Source organism: Chlorocebus sabaeus, chromosome 13 (genome assembly GCF_047675955.1).
Source record: "Chlorocebus sabaeus isolate Y175 chromosome 13, mChlSab1.0.hap1, whole genome shotgun sequence".
In the NCBI taxonomy this organism is placed as follows: domain Eukaryota; kingdom Metazoa; phylum Chordata; class Mammalia; order Primates; family Cercopithecidae; genus Chlorocebus; species Chlorocebus sabaeus.
The window spans coordinates 68,677,089-68,684,761 of NC_132916.1; the positions used below are offsets into that span (position 1 = coordinate 68,677,089).

The following is a 7,673-nucleotide window of genomic DNA, read 5'->3' on the forward strand; positions in this document are numbered from 1 at the left end:
ACTGGTGTATAATTTATCTTTCTCCTTCAGGTGGGCATGAAAGTGGCTTCCAGTTTTCTGCTATTACAGTCAACCTTCTTGTACACATCTGCTTGTGGACATGTATTAAAATTTATCTAGGGCAGTGGCTTTCAAACTTTTTTGTCCATGACTCATACTAAGGAATGACGTTTTACATCATGACACACATTTGTGTATGTATGAAACTGAGGAGAGGAGGAGAGATTCATAAAGCCAACACCTCTATGACCTGAGAGACACTGACGTTCTATTCTCTGTGTTTTACAAATTCTGATCATCCACTTAAATGACTTTACGACCCACTAAAATGGACTTCAAATTCTGAAAAACATTGTTGTTAAGGATGAATACCCAGGCGTGCAACTGCTGGATCAGGAAACACGGACATCAGACGTCGTCAACTTTTCCAGATCCTTAACTGTTAAACGTTCTTATCTAAGCGCATATAAATTTACCACTATTTAACTTCAGAGCGAAAAGCGTGAAACATCAGAGAACATTTTATCTTTTTCCTCGGTCATTAAACAGTATTAATCACTTACCATGTGCTAAGTAAGCAATCTCTGGGCCCAGCGCGACCCATGGGTTAATATGCGGAGGGGCTGCGGGGGAGCGCTTAGGGGACCAGGACCTCAGTGAGGCCCCAGAAAGCACCCGGGAGGGGCCTCCGATCCTGCCTGGGAGGGAGGGGTTAGAGGAGGATTCCTGGAAGAAGGAGGACCTAAGCTGGGTGTTTCTATTTTTGATTTTTATTGGTTTCCTAAAACATGAAAGTAACACATTTGATGAGAAAAAATATTCAAAATTACAGGAGTATATTCAGTAAAAGGTAGAAATCCCCACTCCGCCCTGAAAGTTGGATGCGGAGACTAACCGAAGTTGCATTATCAGCTGTCCCGATCTAGGAAATTTTTAGGACCCCACGTTTTAAAATACTTTTAAGAGTATGTCTGATACAGTCTGTAATACTAAAGCATCAAAATAATCATATTTTCCATAAGAGACTAAAGCACAAACAGTTACTGTCTAGTTCCATTATTACTTTCAACAGACTTTTTCTTCTTTTCCTTGTTCTGTTTTTTTCCTGGCCCGTTGGCGAGGTTAGAGCGCCAGGCTGTAAGAATCGGGTCTATGGACCGCATACCAGATAGGCGCGAACGCCTCTGGCAGCGGCGTCCGGGGGGCTGGCGGCACTCGCGGTGGGGCGGCCTGGGTTGCGGGTGACGATCTGCGGGGTCCCGCACCCGGGCCCGTGGAGCCCGGACCTGCACGTAGGCGGCGCGGCAAAGGCACACCCTCCTTGCGGCCGCGAACCCAGCGCCGTCCTCGCAGCGCGGCAATGCACTGCCACAGCTGCCCCCAGCCCGCCCGCCGCGGCCGCGAGTACCCAGACACCTACCCTGCGGGGCAACGACCCCTGGAGCTCAGGCGAGGCTGCTGGGGCGTGCCACCTCTGCGGCCATGACGGCGACCGGGGGAAGCACCCCGCGCGCCAAGGCCCCGCGCAGCTGGGCTGTGAGTGCTGCTGCCCCGTCCGTCCGTCCAGCACCCGCCCGGAGAGTGAGGCCAGAGCACGCCCCAGCCGTGTCTAAATCAAGGCTCGGGGCGGTACCGACGGGCTGAATGACAAATGGCAGATGCCGTGGGCTTTGCCGCCCGCGGCAGCCAAGAGGATGGCTGAGCCGAGGAGGCCGCGCGCAGGCGGGGCTCGGGAGCCGGAACGGCACGGCAGCGAGGAGGGCGCTGGGGCCCCTGGCGGGGGCGTCACGTGGCAGGAGGAGGCCCCGCCGGGGAGCTGGGGGTCGGCGGCCGAGGCGGGGGGAGCGGAGCAGCACCCACACGACCGGCGGGCCGGGTCACTGGTGGGGGCAAAGCCAAGGTCGCCCAGGTACAGCGCTGGCGCAGGTAGACCCGAGCCGGCCCGGAGTCCGCAGTGGGGCCTGCTAGCTCAAGTCGCCGCCGGGATGGGCTACCTAAGCCTGATCACACATGAGAAACGCGACAGATGCTAGGACGCTGCAATAGGCCAAACTAACTTACCTCCTGTGCCAGCAGCGCCCAAGTGCAGCTGCCCAAATGTGAGCACTGACCGTGAGCCAGGCACTGTCCTAAGTACTTTGCAGGTAAATACGTGTAATCCTCACAGCAATGTTGGCAGAAAGGACCGTCTCACGGCTGAAGAAACGAAGACGCAGAAAGCGTAGACAGAAATAATTTTATAATTATGGGATCACACTATGTCTGCTTCACACAATTTCAAATTTTTCAATGTTACTGGAATTTAAGAAAAATAAACTGAAAGGAATCTCTATTGCCTTCTTCCCTAAAAGACGTGCTTTTTAAAAGGCCTATAAGCATTACCCAAAAAGATTAAGAGAGGTGTAAGGAGCTCACTACATGTTTGGGTTTAGACAGTTTCATAGCTCTGAAAGATGAAGTTAATTAGCATCATACACCTCCACCTACCTTTACCCCCTGCCTCTCAATTTCCATTACTTCTATTACTTTCAGCTTACTAGCAATGAGAACATTTGCAATTGCTCTGCAACTTTATTTTTCCAGATGTTGTCTTAATTCTCTCTTTAAATGAATTTGATGTTCACTGTAACTTATCCATCCCTGAATTTTTATTTTTATTTAGTTCTTGATGAACTGCCTTCTTTTTCAAGTCATATTCCTAAGGAGGGTTTACAGAGTGCTGCCATGGTTGAGAAAATCTGGCATTTTTCTCTATACATAAAGAAAAACTGAGTTGGGTATTTTCAATTCATACCTTCCTTCAAAACCTAACAGAACAAGATGACAACTGCTTTATTTATTTTTTTTATTATACTTTTAAGTTTTGGGATACATGGACAGAACATGCAGGTTTGTTACACAGGTATACACATCCCATGGTGGTTTGCTGCACCCATCAACCCATCATCTATATTAGGTATTTCTCCTAATGCTATCCCTCCCCTGCTAGTTCCCACCCCTCCCTGTGTCCATGTGTTCTCATTTTTCAACTCCCACTTATGAGTGAGAACATGCAGTGTTTAGTTTTCTGTTCCTGTGTTAGTTTGCTGAGAACGATGGTTTCCAGCTTCATCCATGTCCCTACAAAGGACACGAACTCATCCTTTTTTTATGGCTGCATAGTATTCCATGGTGTATATGTGCCACATTTTCTTAATCCAGTCTATCACTAATGGTTTCAAGTTGGTTTCAAGTCTTTGCTATTGTGAATAGTGCTGCAATAAACATACATGTGCATGTGTCTTTACAGCAGAATGATTTATAATTCTTTGGGTATATACCCAGTAATGGGATTGCTGGATCAAATGTTATTTCTGGTTCTAGATCCTTGAGGAATTGCCACACTGTCTTCCACAATGGTTGAACTAATTTACACTCCCACCAACAGTGTAAAAGCATTCTTATTTTTCCACATCCTCTCCAGCATCTGTTGTTTCCTGGCTTTTTAATGATTATCATTCTAACTGGCATGTTATTGATAAGTAACTTCAGCAAAGTCTCAGGATACAAAAACAATGTGCAAAAATCACAAGCATTACTATATACCAATAATAGACAAACAGAGAGCCAACACATCAGTGAACTCTGATTCATAGTGGAGACAAAGAGAATAAAATGCCTAGGAATACAACTTGCAAGGGATCTGAAGGAGCTCTTCAAGGTGAACTACAAATCACTGCTCAGGGAAATCAGAGAGGACACAAACAAATGGAAAAACGTTCCATGCTCATGGGTAGGAAGAATCAATATCATGAAAATGGCCATACTGTCCAAAGTCATTTATAGACTCAATGCTATCCCCATCAAGCTACCATTGACTTTCTTCACAGAATTAGAAAAAACTACTTTAAATTTTATATGGAACCAAAAAAGAGCCTGTATAGCCAAGGCAATCCTAAACAAAAGGAACAAAGCTGGAGGCATTACACTACCTGACTTCAAACTATACTACAAGGCTACAGTAACCAAAACTGCATGGTACTGGTACCAAAATAGATATATAGACCAATGGAACAGAACAGAGTCATCAGAAATAACACCACACATCTACAACCATCTGATCTTTGACAAACCTGACAAAAACAATCAATAGGTAAAAGATTCCCTGTTTAATAAATAGTGTTGGGAAAAACTGACTAGCCATATGCAGAAAACTGACACTAGACTGCTTCATTACACCTTATACAAAAATTAACTCAAGATGGATTAAAGACTTAAACATCAGACCTAAAACCATAAAAAGCCTAGAAGAAAACCTAGGCAAAATCATTTAGGACATAGGCATGGGCAAAGACTTCACGACTAAAACAACAAAAGCAATGGCAACAAAAGCCAAAATTGACAAATGGGATCTAATGAAACTAAAGAGCTTCTGCACAGCAAAAGAAACTATCATCATAGTGAACAGGCCACCTACAGAATGGGAGAAAATTTTTGTAATCTATCCATCTGACAAAGGGCTAATATCCTGAATCTACAAGGAGCTTAAACAAATTTACAAGAAAAAATCAAACAACTCCATCAAAAAGTGGGCAAAGGGTATGAGCAGACACTTCTCAAAAGAAGACATTTATGTGGCCAACAAACATATGAAAAAAGCTCATCATTACTGGTCATTAGAGAACTGCTTCACTGATTTTTGACACAGAAGATTTCTGTGGAAAGATCTTAATCCCATGTAATTTTCCTCTTGGAGGTGGCTTGATTTTTCTGCTTGGACACCTGAAAAATTCTTTATCATTAATATACCTCTTAATATTCCTATCTGGGCTATGCCTCTGTCAGTTATTCTAGATCAATTTTTCCCCCAGCGTACAGTATGATCTTCTAATTTATAGATTATGTTATTTTCTAATATCCCACGCATATTATATATCTGAATAAACTGCATTTTCAGGGCTGAGTGTTGTTTTTATCTACTTGTTCTGTGAACCGAGGTTTTTCAGACAAGGAGAGGTGGGAGAAAAGGGGATGTGTGGAATCCAGCTCAGACAGAGTATAAAGCTTGCTGGGGGAACTCAACCTTCACATCTGAGATTCCTTTAAGTCCTCTGGCAGCTGGACTTCAAGCTAGCCAAGGGAATATCCCATGCCTCAGAGCTTCAGTTCGTTTGCTCAGTTCAGCACTGTATCCCAGAAAGCGGGAAACCTTCCTGCTTCTGGCAAGATCCAACAGTGGTATGCAAAGGTTCCTCAACATTTCACAGGTGTGCCACTGCCTTTCCACATTGGAGGACATTTGTGAGAATTCTTAGGATTTGGTCTGATCATCTTTTTCCTCAACATGTCTTGCAGTGGTGGGTGGAGGGCTGGGCAGACATAGGTTCGTCTGTACACAAATCACGCCTCCATAGAATCTTCTGTTCTCTTTGCTTTTGCCATCAATTTTCAAAGTTTACATTATAAGGTTGTACTTTTTTCTTCTTTGGTTGCAGCATGTAAGTTTTTTGTTGTTTTCTTTCCTTTGGGAGATTTAATGTTTTGTTTTGTTTTTGAGATAGAGTCTCGCTCTGTCACCCAGACTGGAGTACAGTTGCGTGATCTCGGCTTACCGCAACCTCTGCCTCCCGGGTTCAAGCAATTCTCCTGTCTCAGCCTCCTGAGTAGCTGGGACTACAGGCATGCACCACCATGCCCAGCTAATTTTTGTGTTTTTAGTAGAGGCTGGTATGGGAGGTTGGGCGGGGGGAAGTTCACCATGTTGGCCAGGCTGGCCTCAAACTCCTGACCTCAGTTGATCTGCCTGTCTCAGCCTCCCAAAATGCTAGGATTACAGGCATGAGCCACCCTGCCTGGCTGATTTAGTGTTTTAATTTTGATTTTTTTAGTGCTTTCTTGTGTCGTCTTTATCCAGAAGTCAGTCAAGCAGTCTTTCTTTCTCACTGGTAATGAATTACGTGAAATCCTTTTTTATCTTTAGGTTATTTCCACAGTGGTCTCTTTGAACATGACTATGTTGACCTGGTAGCTGTGACACACTCTTTTTCCCCTAAGCTTTCCCTCGATGACACATGCTTTGGCATTACAGCATGCCCCAGCAAAGTTTCTGGAGCAGGGGTTGCAAACTCAAATCTCTACAAAGTTTAAAACAGTGAGGAACAATGGGACTGTGGTAAAGTGAAAAGGACATTATTTGTGTAAGGGGCAGATGCTCAGCTCAGGCCAATGACTACCATGTTTGAATTCAGGCCAGGGTTGCCACATCTGCATAATTTTCAAGGGAAGTATGCTAGCTAACATTTTAATATAAAATCTCCTAATTTTAGAAACACTGTAGAGGCCACATGAAGTATTTATCCAGGTCAAACTGGACCCAAGGGTTGCCAGCGTGGTCCCTGTTGTAGAGAGAACCCCCCAGGACAAATTCTGTAATCACACTTTTTCTTTAAGTATTTGGAGATTCCATTTTATTCTGCAGACTATTGAATGACTTCTTAAAATTTCTTTAGCAAATGCAGAACAAGAAAATTCATCTGACACATCTATAAGTTGATACAATGTGTCAAGACCCAACACTTTCAGGAACAGGTGTTACCAGGGGTGACAGCTATGATGGGGCTAAAATTAATAACACATGGGCAGATAGTCATACAGATTATGCCCACATTAACAAAATAATGGAGAGAGGAATGTTATTTTCAATTCATGCAAAAAGAACATTTGACAACCACACCCCATCCTAAACCAACTAGGAATGGAATGGAACTTCCTTAGCCTGATAGTGGCTGTATTTTATCCTATAGCTGCCATAACAAATTACCACAAACTGGTGGCATAAAACATGAAATGTATTTTCTGAGTCCCAGAGGCCAGAAGGCTGAAATCAAGATATCAGCAAAGGCCGCAGGCGCCATCTAGTGGCTCTAGTGGAGATTCCTTCCTCACTTCTTCCAGCTTTTAGTGACCATTGGCATTCCCTGGCTTCCTCGGCTTCCTTGGCTTGCGGCCACAGCATGCCAATCTCTGCCTCCATCTTCACAACGCCTTCTCTGTGCGTGTCATGTGGTTTCTCCTGTGTGTGTCTCTCTTATAGGGATAGACGTCACTGTACTTAGGACTCACTGAAATAACTGAAGGTGGTCTCCACATTTCAAGATCCTTAACTTAGTCACATCTGCAAAGACCCTTTTATTCAACTCAGGTTACATTCTGAGATTCCAGAGATTAGGACACAAACAAATATTTTTGAGGGTCATCAGTCAGTCCTCATGTCAAAGTTGATGTGGGCAAAATCCATGTCAGCTTTGCTGTTGAAATTGACAAGCTGATTCTAAACTTTATATGGAAATGAAAAGAACCTAGAAGAGAAAAAATCATCTTAAAAAGAAAAACAAAGTTGGAAGGCTAATTCTATCTGATTTTTAGGCCTACTACTATAAAGCTAGACTAATCAAGACAATGGGGTACCGGCTGGGTGTGGTGGCTCACACCTGTAATCCCAGCACTTTGGGAGGTCGAGGCGGGCAGATCGCTTGAGGTCAGGAGTTCAAGACCAGCCTGGCCAACATGGCAAAACCCCATCTCTACTAAAATGCAAAATTTGCCAGGCATGGTGGTGCACACCTGTAATCCCAACTACTCAGGAGGCTAAGGCAGGAGAATTGCTTTAACCTCAAGGTGGAGGTTGCAGTGAG

At 44.3% G+C, this 7,673-nt stretch overlaps 1 protein-coding gene across 26 annotated transcripts in view; it reads right to left on the bottom strand.

Moving 5' to 3' along the window:
• The window catches only part of PLAGL1 (PLAG1 like zinc finger 1), a 66,577-nt gene extending 64,868 nt beyond the window's left edge, over window positions 1–1,709 (bottom strand). For 25 of the 26 annotated variants that reach the window (XM_008006777.3, XM_038000778.2, XM_008006786.3 and 22 more), the window contains exon 1: window positions 1,421–1,650. The gene's annotated coding sequence lies outside the window, so the exon portion shown is untranslated. Of the gene's footprint in view, window positions 1–1,420 lie in introns of all 26 variants that reach the window. The other variant, XM_073022543.1, reaches the window with a different exon arrangement.
• Window positions 1,710–7,673: the final 5,964 nt, after the last annotated feature.